Consider the following 17,131-nt stretch of genomic DNA (forward strand, 5'->3'; position numbering starts at 1 on the left):
TTATGATTTAAGGAACATTCAAGGTTAAGACAATATTTTTTCAAATTATCGTCATCGAATGATCTCAATTTTTTACCACTACATAGGAAACCAAAGATATTTTCATATACTTCAAATTGTTCAAATCTATTTTGAAGTAAAAAAATGGTTTGATCTACTATGTATAAGAAGTAATCAACTCTAAAAGATTCTTCAAGAGACTTTGTGATTTCATTATCAAAATTCTCATCAAATTGTCTCTTTCTATGTATTACACGTTTATTACAAAATTCAAGTTCTATATTCATCTCAAATGCAATTTCCTTAGCTAAAATCATAACATTTGTAAATCCTTCTTCTCTATATTTTTAGAAAAAAAAATTAGACCTCTTAGTTGATCTATGGCAAATTGGCAACATCAATATGCATATCTTTTGATTGTAAACTTTTGCTAACTAAATTAACAACAAATAATATATCATACCAAATAGTCATGCCCAATAAAAACTCAAAATTTTCAAGCTCATATGTTGCTAAATAACTTGCTTCACTTTTTTGTTTTTGGATCCTCACTAACTTCTACTAATTTTATTAAAGCATCTCTTATTTGTGGAACCTGGAATCTTATTATTTTAATACTTTCAATACGACTTTCCCAACGCGTTTCTATTATTTTTAAGTAAGTCAAATCTTTACTTTATTAATATATCTAAAAGGTTTTCTTTCCTTTTATATGAAAAGTACCCGAAATTAGGGGCTAAGGCATTAGCCTTGCCCCATACACCGTTAGAGCCGGCCCTGTCTATAATAAGCCTTTGTTTGGTATTATAACAAACCTTTATAGTGTGATAGTTTGTGTGTTCAGCTAAACTAATTGCAGTAGTACATTGTGGCTTTGATGAATAAGGTAATAATTTTTTTTAATTTGTTCCATCCTTATTGTGAATTCAAGTTTATATTTATAATTTATTTTTATTTTATATTCTATAGACTTTTATTGAAAGATAACAAAATTTACGTGCAACGCACGTACCCTAAAGCTAGTTATCACAAAAATACCCGAACAATCTAAAAGTTAGAATTACCTCAAATATTTTTTTCCTTATTTAACAACAGTAACCTACGAAAATTTTGGTGTTGCACTCTTTGTTAGTATTAAGAATACAAATTAAAGAAGGAGTTTCTTACTTCTTCTCTTCTTGATTTTCTTTATGCTACGGCTTTATTTAGTTTATTTGTATTTATTATTTTATCCATTATAAAGTACATTAATGGAGTATAAAAAAGAAATAATATTTCGTTAAAGATTTTTGTGTTTTTAATATTATTATTATTATTGTATAGATAAACCTTTTGTCATAATGTCAATCGTTTGATATATTAGGAATCTGTGGACGTGACCTTAATCTTGTGTGTTATCTTGGTTCTTGAACAAAGTAACATGGTGGAGCATAATAATGGCACCCACATGTTTCCTAAATCACGCCTTGACTATCCACTCTTTTTTTTTTTTATCAAAGCCCACACTTTAGAATTTAGACTGTCAGTCTTTAACAGTGGAATCTAACATTTAACAACCTTATCGATTCTGAGTTAGAGAATATAAATTTTGAATACACAAAGCACAAAGTTTAAGAAAAAAGAGAAGACTTTTGTATCAATCTATATATTTTACCTCCCTAAAAGTAATTAATCAAGAAAGTTCATAAATACTAGTATAATTTAAAAGATTACTCCTTCATGTATATACAAAATTACTTTCAAAGAGTAAAACAATAAAAGCCTGATAATTTAAGACATGAAGACCAATGGCAATAAGATACAATTTTTACTATCTAATTTAGAAAAAATAGTCTAATGATATTCAAACTCACGATATTCTCAATTAGTAAATATGCAATTATGTGGCACGTTATTTGAGTTATTCTCGAATAAAAGTTTAATCATAACTTTGTTAAAGAATTGAGCATCAATAGTGTTAATTAGATAATTTGACACATGATTTGAGTAGGAACTACTAGATAAGCCCTTACCATTAAGCGTTATGCTTGTTTTGGGTGCACAGTCACACACTTTGGGGCGTTAGCTCACATAACTAAGCTCCACACATATAATTCGGGACTTTTTGAATAGTGCCCCGTCCAGGTATGGCTAACCCCGAACGTGCCCCAAAAGAGTCTTTAAACACTATATATATTAAATAAAAAATTTAATAATTAGAACTTTGTTACTTTTATCTAATTTATGAGTTGTAGTAATTCTGAATTTTAGATGAACTTGTAATCGTTTTTGTAAATTTTTCTATATTTTCGTTTGTCGTTGTTTTGGATTTTTGTTTTGTCCTTACTTTCTTATTATTTCTTGTTTGGTAGATAAATGAACTGTGTTTAAGTAAGTTTTACCAAATATATGATATCTATTTTCCAAATGTGCTTCTATTTAAATAATTATAATAATATATCTATCTATCTATCTATCTATCTATCTATCTATCTATCTATCTATCTATATTATATTAAAGAGTAATTTTCAGAAATGACTATTGTTCAATGGCTATTAACTTCTTATAGCTACCATATACATAATTACTTTCCGTAGCTACTTTTCAGTTGTTATGATAATGTATTTGGTGTATTCGAGCTATTGTATTCATGAATACAGTAGCAAAAATCGGCTAAACAGTCCAACTATCAGTTGCTGTATTCACATGTATTCATACCATGTATTCATATCATGTATTCATGAATACAACGTAATAATAGGTCTCTTCAGTTGTTTAATAATAGAAAACTGCAAATTTAACGGGATACACTCCTAATATAACTCACCTAAATCAATTATAACATACAACATTATCAATCCGAATTAATGATAAGATTTATCAGACGCTAAACACCAAAAAATAGAGCATTATATTCTTCAGAGTTTCAGTCCCTCTTTTTTTTTTCTGATACAGTTCGAGTTTTTGTTTTCCTGACTTTGTTCGAGGTTCTGCTCAGAATTGATACAAGTATCTACAAAAATACTTTAAAATTTGATTTTATGTATATAAATACATCATGTGTATTTATGCCGGATACAACCTTTAATAGTAACCTACAGCCTGCATATTTCATAATAAATCTAGTGCTTGTATCATGTTGTATCTAATAGTTGTGTTCAATGTATTCAAGTTTATTTTTGTATTCACAATATTTTATTTATTCCTAATACATAATATTACTGCTTTATTGAGTATATTCTATTGATTGTATTAATTGATTTTCTATTTGTATTGAGAGTGTTTTATTGTATTTCATTGTATTGTTGTTTTAAATACAGATGGATACAATTAGGTTGAAAATACAGATTAATACAGTTAGATTGAATGCATAACTAATTGATGAATAACATCAAAATAATAGAAATATCAATGTATTTAAATATGTTGTTGTATGAAATCAAATACATCTAAATACAACAGTCAAAAATCACTATATAAAATAAAAATTAGTGTATGCCTTATCGAATACATATAAATACTTCTAAATACAAGAAGAGAAACCCACAAACTAAAAATTAATGTATGCGTACCCCAATACATATAAATACATCTATAATTAGGGTCATTGCATATTTTTGTTCTCCTTTCGACTTCAATGGTTGCTGATGAACCTGCAAATACAATTTCATTGTTATATGTGAATGGTTTAACCCATTTCCCCAAACCTAATCCTAATCTCATTAGTCGCTGCCACCCTCTCCTTTGTCCTTTCCTCTTCCATGTCAACATTCAAAATCAATTCAGCTATGAATAGACCATGTCCGCTCCACTTTGGAAAAAGATACAACTCATATCAGAAACTTTGTTCAAGATATTTTGAAACTCATGTTAACAGAGATGAAATCCAGCAAATTGAGATCTAGGGTTTGAGAACAATCTAGAGAGAGAACGTGCAAATAAAGGAGAATCGTGGTTCAACAATGTGATGACCCAAAATGTCATCTTTAAATTTAATAAGTAATTCTGTATTCTAAGACCTCGAAAAGTACTATTTATCATTCCTCGACTTGCGTGCGCAATCCGAAAAATTTTCCGGAAAGTTTTTATGTGAAAAATAGATTAAAATGGAAAATAAAGCTTTAAAATTCAAGTGAGTTGACATTAGTCAACATTTTTAGCAAACAGACCCGGATCGGTATTTTGACAGTTCTGATAACTCCGTATCGTGATTTGGGACTTGGGCGTATGCCCGAAATTTAATTTGGAGGTCCCTAACTCAAGTTATGACCATTTAACGGAACTAGCAATTTAAAGGCTAAATGTTCCAAGTTTGACCACGGGGTTGACTTTTTGATATCGGAGCCAGAATCCGATTCTGGAATTTTAACTGCTCCGTTATGTCATTTATGACTTGTGTGCCAAATTTGAAGTCATTCCGGATTCATTTAATATGTTTTGGCACGAGATTTGTAAATTAAAAGTTTAAAACTCAAAGTTCGAATCAGGGTGTGAATTGTAATTTCAGTGTTGTTTGACGTGATTTTAGACCCCGAGTCAGTTCGTATTATGTTACGGGACTTGTTGGTATATTCGAGCGGGGTCCCGAGTACCCCTAGAGTAAAACAGATTGAAATCGGAACAAGAATTGGACTTAAGCAAAATCTGAAATTTTGAGTTCTGGTGTAATTGCACCTGCGTAATTTTGACCGCAGGTGCGAGCTCGCAGAAGCGAGACTTCTATCGCAGATTCAGTCTTCGCAGGTGCGGCCCTTTTGCGCAGAAGCGGACGTCGCAGGTGCGGCATTTTGTCCGCAGGTGCGGAACCTCGCCTGGCAGCCCCACTTCGCAAATGCGAGCTTTGTCTCGCAAATGCGAGACCGCAGGTGCGAAAATATAGCCCGCAAATACGAAAATGCTGGGCAGAATACATAAAATCGGGTCTTAGCCATTTTTACTCGTTTTTGAGTTTTAAGTCTCGGATTTGGGCGATTTCAAGGGGGATTTTCACGACTTTGAACTGTGTAAGTGTTCTTTATCATAAAGTGATTATATTTCACAAATCCATGTCTATATTCATCATTTATTTCGGATTTAGACGGAAGAAATTGGAATTTTTGTAAAACTTTCCAAAAACGAAAAATTTAGATTTGAAGGTCCATTTGATATCGGAATTGGACAAATTTGGTATGGTTGAACTCGTATCGGAACGGGCGTCCGAGTGCTTCTTCATCTAGCTACAGTGCATCATCTGCAACATATAACCATTTGCAACAAAAGCTTATGCGTGTGGAATCCCAACTAGAAGGCACCTTAAATGCGCTGAAGGTTTACGTGATGTCAAAGGAAGGTTCGGTTCCCGAAGAATTTGCTGGTCTGTTTGCTCTTCAACCACATGTAAGGAGTAAATATAGTTTGCACTTCTTCTATTACAACACCTTTTGATCAGTTCAATAGCTAGCATTGTATTTCTATGTGATAACAAAATGAAATCAACAAAAATTATTAAACATAGTTCATTAGATCAAGCTCTTTTGTGGAAGAGATTCACTATGTCTAAATACTGCTCTTACAATAAATATACTGCTGATTCTTTAGTGTTTTTAGATGTCCCAGTCAACGAGTTTTGACAAAGAGCATCTACTTATTAAAGAAAAATGAAAAACTTTGGATATAAGGCATGCTTCTCAATTGAATCAAGAAAACACTTATATTTCTGTTGTTATTTGTGATAAAGCAATGAAAATTAGTTCATACTGGAATATGTGATTTGCCTGGTGCAAGGTGCCTTTTTGCTTCTGTGGAAGCGATTAACTATGTCTAATATTGCTAGAGAAGTCATACTATTACTGGGTTGAGTTGTCTTCCCACTGCTGGTCCTGTCTACTGTTGCCATTTGATATCATTAAGATGGTGTGAAAATTAAACATTCTATAACATGGCAATGTCCAAAGACAGATATTTGGTTTTATACCTGCATAATTAATTAGTACAATATACAGTTCTATATCATCTAATTCTAGTAAAACTTGTTGCTAACTTTGCTAAAGATGGAGATAGTGGCAAGGAATTTCCATCTCCTTGCAGAAGCTAAGGCTTTGTTTCGGAACTTTAGGATAAGGGATACCTTTGATTCAATCTTGTTTTCCGATCTTGTTTGGGATTAATCTAAATAAGCTTCTCACCGAATATCATTTTTATTGTTTCAGCCTGATGATGCAGAGAATGAACGTACTTCACCAATGGATGTAAGAGGATCATCGGCGGATAACAACGCAAATCACCAATCAAATGCTTAATGTTTTCGTTGTGGACTACTTTTGCTTTCTAGGAATTTAAATTTGTAATGGTTGTCTAGACTTGTGTTTATATTGCTTTAGTTAATGCTTAATGTTTTCGTTGTGGACTGCTTTTGCTTTCTAGGAATTTAAATTTGTAATGGTTGTCTAGACTTGTGTTTATATTGCTTTAGTTAATGCTTAATGTTTTCGTTGTGGACTGCTTTTGCTTTCTAGGAATTTAAATTTGTAATGGTTGTCTAGCCTTGTGTTTATATTACTTTAGTTAATGCTTAATGTTTTTGTTGCGGCTATCTAGACTTATGTTTATATTGCTTTAGTTTAATGGACAGTACTTAAATTTCTGGCTTTTGCTTTTATGGATACAAGTTAACGAAGCCCCTTTACGCCACTGGCAATGTTTTGCACTGAATTTAAAAGGAAGATACTAATGTAGTTCATGAAGATACTAATGTAGTTCATCACGTATCTGATTTTGTAAAAAATGGTTTGTATTTGTCTGTATCAGCATATCAGGTTACTTGGCAATATCAAAATGCTTTCTTTATAATGAATAGCTCAAACTTTGACCTTTACTTCACCTTGTCATTTATCTACCCTGAATGGTACCAACGTTGTGTGAAAATAGGATTAGAAGAACCTCATCTGAGTGGATAGCACCTGCTTTGATGTAGAAGTCCCATTCTTTAGCAGGGACATATAAGGCAGTACTTGTTGCATCTACTTCTTTGTTTCTATGTGATAGCTATTTGTGATTTGCAATATTTAGTGTTTTATGAGAATAAATACAACTCTTATTTTCTTTAATTGCACATTTAGAAATCTTAGAGAAAGACTGCTTTCGAATACCTTGTGCAAAGCCACCCTCATATATCTTAGACGTGTCTAGTCTTACGATATGCTGTACATTATCTCAATGGATAAAAGAATTCTAAAAAGTCATATAAATATTATATTGAAATATTGTGTCTAAGCTATAAAATAAAAGTTTATTTTCCTAAAAATGATAAATGTTGATCCTCTGTACTTAACTCAAGAAAAGAAGAAACTACTCCATAGAAGTTCTCAATAATTCGTCAATGTGTTCAGTCAAAAAGTTATTCTAATTTTATAATTTTATCACTTAAAATTCAAAAATTATCATTCTTCCTTCGCAATTTCAACAAATAGCGCTTTTAAAATCCTAATTTAACAAGTTCACTAAAAATAAAAATAGGTTGATGAATACATTGACCAACAAGGAAACTAAACCTTAGTGTCCATAGAGAACAAATTAAAAAGTGAGATATTAACTAACGGTTTCCTATAAAGATATTTTATAAATATATTGGTTTTCTTCTTGTTCTTTTATTCTTTTATTCTTTTTTCCTTTTGAACCTACGACAATTTTGAATTTCCTTAATAGGGATATTAACTAATTTCTTTTCCTTTTTTAAACCAACGACAATCGCTCTTTATTAGGGATATAGTTATTGAAGGAGTTTCCACTTATTCTCTTCTTCTTTTTCATTTTTTGTCATATGGCAGCTTTGTTTTTTGTAAAAATTAAACTGTATGTGTATTTACTAGTTTGTCCAACCAAAAATATACTTATGAATTTCGCTATACGAGAGAGATAAATATAAAAATAAATAAATAAATAAATATATATATATATATATATATATATATATATATATATAAATTTATCTAGGATTTGCATAATTATAGAACAAAAAAAGTTCTTAAAAAGGGATTGAGTAGGAATATAATTGAGTAGGAATACTTTCGGATTATGTAAGTCCTTTTAGATTTCGTATGACTTTTATGGACCTTAATTTTTGCTCTAAAATATTGTATGTTAAGATATTGTTTTGTTAAGGAATATGATTGTATTCCTAATATTGAAAAATATAAATATACGATAGATAAATCTTCTATTGGATAAATATCTTAATATGAGGATTCGTAAATATAGTTTGTGATAACATACTTTAAATAAGGAAAAAATATTTATAAATTAAAATTTTAATTGATTTTAAAGTCCTAAATTGTAGGACCTTTTTTTTACATAGTTCAAATAAGGAAAGATTTAGTAATTACGATTTTAGTTGTTTTTACTGTCCTAAATATTAGGAAAAAATTATTAAATAACTATTTTATCCCGTATAAACTCTATGTTTAAATGGTAAAAAAGGCGAATAATATTTAGTTAAGGGACTTCGTGCTTTTAATATAGTATAGATTTTTAGTGAAAATTTATTTATGTTTTGTAAGTCTCAGTAAATTATTTATGCATATGATTATATAGGCTTATAGCATGCAAATTTGTATTGGGATCTAGAATATCAAATTCAACATGCAACCTCATGAAAAATGAAATAAATAAAAATTAAAAAAAATATAAATATTGTGTAAATTGGACAAAAATCTAATATATTAGAACTAATTGAATATCTATATATCCATATTTTACATATTGTTAAGCACTTTTCCAATTTAGAGCCACTAGAACAAATCCAAAACAGAAACAATTGAAGAAGTCAAATATAGAACTCATTACATAAACTGCTCCAGGCTGAAGTTGACATAAAAAACATCAGTTGCGACTCTGAAGGAGACCGGCAAACGGCAGCCACAGAGGCAGCCGAAATGTTTGGTAAATTCGAGGTCCTCCAACAGGAGCGTGCCGAGGATTTAGCCCACAGGGCACAAGAGGCAGACAGGGTGACTGCCATGCAACAAAGTATAGACAACTTGGCATGCCAGCTCAACATTGTCAATGCTGCTTTACAAGGCCTGCTTCGAGGAGGCGGAAATCAAATCGGGGGTATTGTGAACCTCGCCCCTGTGCACAAAAACTGAAAATTCCTGAGCCAAAGCCATACAGTGGAGCTCGGAATGCCAAAAAAGTGAAAAACTTTATTTTCGATATTGAACAATACTTCGATGTCGTGGGTGGCCTAGAAGAAGCTAAGAAGGTAGCAACTGCTGCCATGTATCTTCAGGGTGATGCCAAACTCTGGTGGCGGGTGAAATACGAAGCCATCAGGGCCGGTGAAGATGCCCTCGAGACATGGGCGGAACTGAAGGCAGCCATACGCCTACAGTTCTTCCCCGAAAATATTGAGTACAATGCAAGGAGAAAGCTACGGGAGCTCCGCCAGACCAAATCAGTGCGGGATTACGTGCGGAAATTCTCTGCGCTCATGCTGAACATCCGTGACAAGGGGGACCAAGAAATCAAACTTTCTTAGCAAGCAAACAATTCTCTGTACTGGTGTCTCTCCCCCCGACACCGTGTTGTTTTTCTGTAATAGCTTTCATTCAATGCAATTAAGCTTTCTTTCATTCTCAATTCTCTTTTCCGCTCTCTCTCAATTGCTCATGACATTGGTTTTTTCGTATGTCACTAACAATCTAGTCTAGCGTACGGAGGGGATCTCAGTTGGCGGACAACAATCGCACTGACATCGATTGCTTATACTTTTTTTTAATTTGTATTTAATAACTTAAATATGTTATTTAATATTTTTTATTTGATTTTTTAATTATATACTTATTTTTATATAGATACATCCGTAAAAGCGTATCCTAAAATTAGTAAGAATTAAAATAAATGAATAGAGGAAAAGCTATTTAGTGCCCCAAAGTTATTCTTTATTAACTCTAAGGCCTAAACGTTATTTTTCCATTCAGAATTAAAATCTTTTTGGTTTCACAAATTTTAAAAACTTTCTACCTTCTTTAAAGCAGTTATTTATCATAACTCATAAGAGTGGAAAGTTCTCTATTTTAATATAATACTATTAATTCTCATAAATTGTTAAAGCTTTAAATAATTAGAAGTACTGACGGTTTATTTTAAGCAAGAAAAGCAGCAAGTCCATCCTCCATAAGCAGTAACAGTGGGAAATATTGAAATTTCTTCTGATTAGGTTTGTCTTCGTTTGTAGTTTTGACCCTTTTTTTGCCTACTGCTTGTTATCCTTCGCTATATGAACGAACAGATATAAAAGGAGTCCTTTGTAGGAATTCTTCATTGGTTCTTTCTGTCCTCTGTCAGTTTCTGGAATTAACTTTGTTTGTAAGAGCATTTGAAATTCTTGGAGTAGATTGGAAGTATAGCCAAATCTGAAGATACTCGTAGACTTGGATGATTGCTTTTGGAGGTATATTCTAATTGATTCCTGTTAATTTATTTCATACTTTCCAATGGATAAATCATGGATTGGAAAGCCACGGAACACAAATGAATACTTGCTTGGTTTGGATGAATTTCTTTATTTTGCGTTTAAGAATGCGGCTGTGGAAGATACAATCAGATGTCCATGTCCTAAATGTGGTTTTGACAAGTGGCAAACTAGAGAAATAGTGCAGGATCATTTGATTTGCAAGCCATTTCCTCAAAATTATGTTATTTGGCATCTTCATGGTGAGAAACAGGTAGTAGAGCCTTCTGGAGATAGAGACATTATGCAAGAGATGTTTCACCCAGAAAATCCAATAGAAACAATGCTTAATGATGCATTTGGGTACTATAGGCACCAAGCGGCTGATGTAGGGATATCTCAACCATTGGATTCAAATAAAATATCAAATGAGGGGCATAGGGAGGATACTGGCGACTTTCATAATTTTCTCAAACCAAGAGCAAGAACTCGAACAGTTTTTTGGTGATGGTGATGAGTATGTACAACTAGCTACGGATCATAAAATTGATGATGTAGTAGAGAAAAATGTTGCTACTAACTTAGCAGCAGATACATACATGTTTGAATAGAAAATTTGTTTAATATGTTACTTTATCTGAAGGTAATAGTATTGCATAACTAAGTAGTGTTTATTTTATTTATTTGATGTATAAGTATGTTTAAAAATGGTATTCATATTTGGTTTGAAGGCATATTTAAAATGATAATCATATTTGATTCGTGTTGCTATGCTCTTAGTTATGAGCGAATGCTACCTAAGATGCGAAATTCAGCTTACCTCTGCTGGGGGAAAGAAAATACAGAGGCACCATTGAGAACTGCTAGCCCTCCAGGAGTTGCAGATGGTCTTGTAAGCCATTTTGAAATTAAAGCATTTGATGCATGCGCAAACCCGTACCTGGGTCTTGCTTCTTTAACTATGGCTGGGATTGACGGCTTGCGAAAAGTTTAAGTCTTCCAGAACCAGTAGGTAAGTGAAACAATCTTTTAGTATTACCTCTACTGTATCTTCTAACTATGTTTTTGCCTTTTAGGTTCTTTTCCTTATGCTATATGGTTAAGCCTGGAACACCTATTATATCTGTTATGATGGTTCACTATGAGAAGCTAAACAGCATGACATCTTTTTTATGTTATATATTTCTGTTATTTTATGTCAACTCAATCAAGATTTTGAAGTGTGCTGCATGCCCAATTTAGTATATCAGTAGTCTGTACCAAAGTTTGGCAATTTAAATATGCACAAAGTCCTACCACATTTTCCATTTTAAATCTTCCTATCTCTATTGCTTACCTTTTGGAAAATTCTAGTGCATCACTGTTGTACATATCTTCTTCTAAATGAAAGCAGATGAGATTGTGAGTAGAAACCATGTGAATCAAGATGGTACCTACTTCTACTGTCTTTGGATCTCTCCACGATAAGTTGCAGTAGCAGGTGGTGTTAGTATGAGCTACTCTCAAAGTATTGGAGTATTCACTTACTTACAGACAACAAAAGTAAAAAGGAAATAGAAGAAGAAACTAACAAGGAGTCTTAATTTGGAGTGTTTCATTGAGAACTTTTAATGTAGGAAAGCGACCACAAACTTTTGATCCATATGGAGTCTCAATTTGATGGTCTTACTTATTTTAGGAGTTGTCTATATTAAAAATTTGGATTAGATAAGGTATCTTGTCTTTAAATAGTTGCTAAAATCTTATCATTTTGGACGATTTTCATTAGTATTGAATATTTCTCCATTCTTTGAGTCTCTCTTTCTCATGGTCTGAGGACCAGTTCTTCTTTTCCTTGTATCAATTTGATAGCTTTCTCTCTATCAAGCGGTACAAGAGTCTCGTTTTCTTTAATCTGATTGCTAATACATAACAATTAGGATGGATGCTACAATAAAAAGAATCAGGGCAAAAAATGCTCAATTTCATCAGAGAATGAGTGACTTTGATCAAGAGATGTGTGGCTGATAATTTCTGAGGGAATTTAACAAAATTATCTCCTAAAAATTTTTAGACATCAATATATACTATGCTATTGTAGTTGGCAAAAGTAGGAATCTGGCAATATTGGGCATGCTTGTGACGGTGCTTTGCCTCCTATCCGACATTCCATTAGTTATGATCCTGGTGTGTTACGTGGGTTACACAAGCTGGTTTTGCATTGGATAGTAATTATTATTCAAGAAAGGAGTTAGAGCATGGCCCTCATGGTCCCCCTCATTCTGTTGTTGGATGTAATTGTGGAGTGATGATACTGAAGATCAAATGTTGGACATAACATCTATACCGGTAAGAAAAACTATATCAGGATTCTACTTTTGTGCTTGAATAACAAGGTTTCTACAGTGTATTAAATTGGTTAATGTGGTAACAATTCAAAAGGGAATTGATTAAAGTGATAATTTTCTTTTCTGCTTCATATTTAGCCGGATATGGAGCTAGATAAAGTGTTGGAAATTTTTTGTGACCCATCAACGCAGCCTCTAGATTGGAAGATCTTCTCCTCGTTGCACTCACAATTACATGTGAGTAGTCCTTTTATTCAAGTTAGAGAAAGTGTTGGGAAACTATTCCCATTATTCAAGTTGATTCTTGGTATCATCGGTTTCCCTCGTAGAATAAAAAGCTTTGGCCTATCTGGGTTTGATTCTTTTCACAATTTTTCTTTTTTCCCTTACTATTCTTCTTCAGATAATTCTTGGAATACCCTTCTTTTTTGTCTAGTTTTCCAGTTAATTTTGTTCTAAGAAATGCTTTCACCTCTTCAGTCACATTATTTCTAAATAATATATGCAATCATTTTCTAACATATTTTTCTCTTGTTATAGCTCATCATGTTTTCTCTTCTTATTTTGAAATATTGTAACATAATGTGGGTGAGCTGCGTTGTTAACAGGAAGTTATTTTCACAAAGACTTCATCTGAATATGTATGTTCTTACATTCCAAAAAGTTTAAAAATATTATATTGAACTAGTATTACTCTTAAAAATATGAAACCATGATGTTGATATAAAGGAATGACAAATTTGTGCTTCCTATATATATAGGATGGACATCTGTGTTGTAGCTTATGGATCTTGTGTCTTGTAAGAGCATCTAGTAATTTCTTTATGGTACCTCCCTGTTATAGTTTTATAAATCTTTGCTTTTCGATCCTGTATATGAGTTTGTTTATTCTGCAGATATGGCACTCTTTGTTTTCTTTTCAGGATAATAAACGATGCAAATATGGAGCATAGTTACGAAGGTCTCTTGTAGACATTGAGGTGTGTTCTGCCTGATTTTCATCGATATATTAGCTTTATTACGTTGTACTGGACATGTGGCACTGACTAGTCTTCTATTATATATTATCACTGTTTCTGTTACTTCCATTTACTGTTGGTAATTTCTATCTTTGATGGTACTGCTCCATAAGATTCTGCATTAGAATGCTAATATACAGGAGTACTCGGTTTCGTTTTTACATTTTCTTCTGAATTCTACTCTCAACCCATCTAGGAGTCTTCAAGGACTTTCTTTGATATTGTGGTTTCCTGTTCCGGCACTGCAAACGTCTTCAGAGTTGTCATCCATATTTAATGGGTTAACAGTCTGTTCTTTCAAAATGTGTTGGCATATTCAAGTTTTTGACACCTTGGTGACCTGTTTGGCCTTTTGCTGTTAAATATAGAGAACTTTTTGTTGCCTTATAGCTGGTAAGATTGTTGTTTCAATATTTGAATTATTTGTATCTTTAAGCTCTATCTTTCTTGTAGTGTGTTCATAGTTTGTCAAAAGCTGTCAACTAAGAACTTAAAATCGGGAAAAATAGAACACAATTAAATGGTGCAAAGATAGAAAGATGAATTTTCTAATTTAAATTTGATAAAGTGACCTTTCTAACCTTTCTTCTTTTGACAATGGGGGAATTTGAGGGCGTGTTTTTGCAAGAGTGATAGACTTAAATTAAGTACACCAATTAGCTTGCTCTCACTTTTAAATGTTCTGCCTTTTGTCCTTGAAGTAGTTTTAAATTTGAGCTGTTACTCTGTTTTTGGATTGAGATACTTTATGGGGAATGTAAGAATGTTCTTTTCTTGATTATTCCATATTGAATTTCTTTTAAATTTGAGACAGATTTCTTTCCTAGAGCCTACATCAAGGAAGATGAAAGAATGTAGGATTTGCCATGATAGTGATGAAGATTCAAACATGGAGATTCCCTGCTCTTGCCGTGGAACCCTCAAGGTTTATTAAGCTAACTGTTTTACTCATTTGTTATATATGTCTCATCAGTTACATAGCAGAAACTCTGCTCGCTGTTCTCATTGTAGGGGTATATTCATTCTAAAAGTAGCACATATGGATCACAAATACAACACTCTAAAAATGTGTTAATTTTGAAATTTGTAATTAGGAGTTTTTATATTTGGAATTGTTTTACCTACTAATGCATTAGTTTTAGGTGCAGCTCTCGGTAAATTGCGCGTTCTACTAGAGATTTGTAAATCTTCAGAGTTTGGATTCCAATTGCTCTTGTTGCTTTTTTTCCTTTTATACTCTCGTATTACTTAGTGTTTTCAAATAAAGAACAGAAACTTGTGCTCTCAAGTCTCAATGAAGGGTTTTATGTTGCATAGAGTTTGATTTGACATCAGTAGTGCCTATAATAAGCTTTATGCAACCATTGGGCCTTTGCAATGAAGATATGCTACATCTGTGAGGCAGAAGCTTTTTAGGTATTCTGGTGTAATGAATTTTTCATGATTACTGTCCTAAATGTAGCTGGAATAACATCGTGGATTTCATCAGATTAGCCAAAATGTTACTGTTGCTAATTAAGCAAGGTGTGTCTTGGATGCTTGTATTTAGTGATATTTTGTTCTTAATGAATTTTTTCTATGCACAGTATGCCCATCGCGAATGTGTACAAAGGTGGTGCAATGAGAAGGGGGACACTGTCTGGGAAATTTGTCGCCGCATTTGTAGGTCCAATATTTTTGTCCTCTGTTCATTCTTCAAGACCTAAATGTTGCTATTGAGTAGGTTGATCTTATCCATGCTTCTCTTTAATGTGAGATTACAGAATTTTAAGCCAAATTATACAACACAAGCTCCTCTGCTTTGGCTTATCACAGTTACAGGCCAGTAGTCCTATTATTCTACATATAGAATATTTTTCGATATTTGGTAATTATGTACTTACCAATCAACCTTGTAAAATTGTGTGCAACGCAGCACTGCTTGAAATATCTCTATGTTTGGCACAAGATGAAGAATGCTCCTATTGGCACGAGGTATATGTGTTTATTCTTACTTATCTGTATCTTCCTATTTCATGTATGCTTGGTTAATTCTTTACATTCGAGTTGTAGAATTCATCTATATAGAGTTACTAGTATTAAAAGAAATCTGATGTATTTTTGACTGAATAACTAGATCTTGTTTCGTGACTCATGCAAGTGTAGGGAGAATATGCTCTAGTATTGCTAATGACTGCTGACACTAATTGCTTTCAAGGTGTTCCCAAATATGTTCTTCCAAAGCAATAAATAACTTTGAAATAGTCATTAGCTAGTTGGCATAACATTCTATAAAATAGTCACTCAAAATGGGATAAGACATATATTATTTGGTTTTTCTTGTTTGGTAGGTTTAGGGAGGGTGAATTGAATCCCATGGATGCAAAGCAATAGACAGAGTATGGTCACAAGATGGTGAATTTTATTGTTGATTATTACAAGAACAATGAGAACTCACTGTTCTCAATCAAGTTCAGGTTTTCACAACAACCTATCAATTTCTTTTTGTATCCTTACCATGCACTTGCCAAGAATTAGTTGCCCGTAGAAAGTTTAGCCCTTGCATGACAGTGTTATTTTGGCAGAGTTTGTAGAGACTTAGCTAGAAAAAAGTATTCCATTATATTGCGAATGAAATTAGTAAAGCTCAATCTTTTAATGGATACATTTTTACTATCCTAGCTGGTTGGTGATCATATCATATATCATTGCGCATGATAAAAATTTATTTAGTTCCATGAGGATTTGAATTTGTAATATTTGTCACTATGGTTAAATTTTATGAAATTTGATTTATGTTGTAAGTTATTTGATAAAATTATTTCTTTAATCCTACAAATAAAAATATTCAAATAGAAAAAGAGTTTTCAACAACAAAATATTGTGGCAGAAATAAACTGCCACTATTTTTTTAAAACACTAATATTATATTGTAGCGGTTATAAACCCCCACATAAATGTTTTTAAAAAAAATATTTTAATCATTTTTTGGGAGTTTATAAACCCCCACAATATATTTTCTGAACCATTATGATCATATTGAGGGGGTTTATAAACCCTCGCAGTATTTTTTTTTTTGACACATCGAAATCATATTGCGGGGGTTTTAAACCAGCACTAATTATCTTTCAAAACCCCTTCATAACTTTTTCTTAAAAAAATATTTAAATCATATTTTAGGGGTTTTTAAACCCCCCACAATATCATTTTTTGAACCATTATGATCATATTGAGGGGGTTTATAAACCCTCGCAATATTGTTTCTTTGGCACATCGAAATCATATTGCGGGAATTTTAAACTAGCATTATATATCTTTCAAACCCCTCACAAATTAAAAATTCATTTTGTGGCGGTTGGCATGGAGGTTTTAAAAATCCGCCGCGATAATGCTCGTG

The 17,131-nt window shown here is 32.5% G+C and overlaps 1 long non-coding RNA gene across 1 annotated transcript; it reads left to right on the forward strand.

Moving 5' to 3' along the window:
- Window positions 1–5,142: 5,142 nt before the first annotated feature.
- On the forward strand, window positions 5,143–16,395 carry LOC108948375 (uncharacterized). The gene is made up of 2 exons (XR_011410584.1): window positions 5,143–5,356; window positions 16,096–16,395. It is a non-coding gene; the product is annotated as an uncharacterized lncRNA (long non-coding RNA).
- The last annotated feature ends 736 nt before the right edge of the window (window positions 16,396–17,131 follow it).

The sequence above is a fragment of the Nicotiana tomentosiformis genome, chromosome 8 (assembly GCF_000390325.3).
Source record: "Nicotiana tomentosiformis chromosome 8, ASM39032v3, whole genome shotgun sequence".
In the NCBI taxonomy this organism is placed as follows: domain Eukaryota; kingdom Viridiplantae; phylum Streptophyta; class Magnoliopsida; order Solanales; family Solanaceae; genus Nicotiana; species Nicotiana tomentosiformis.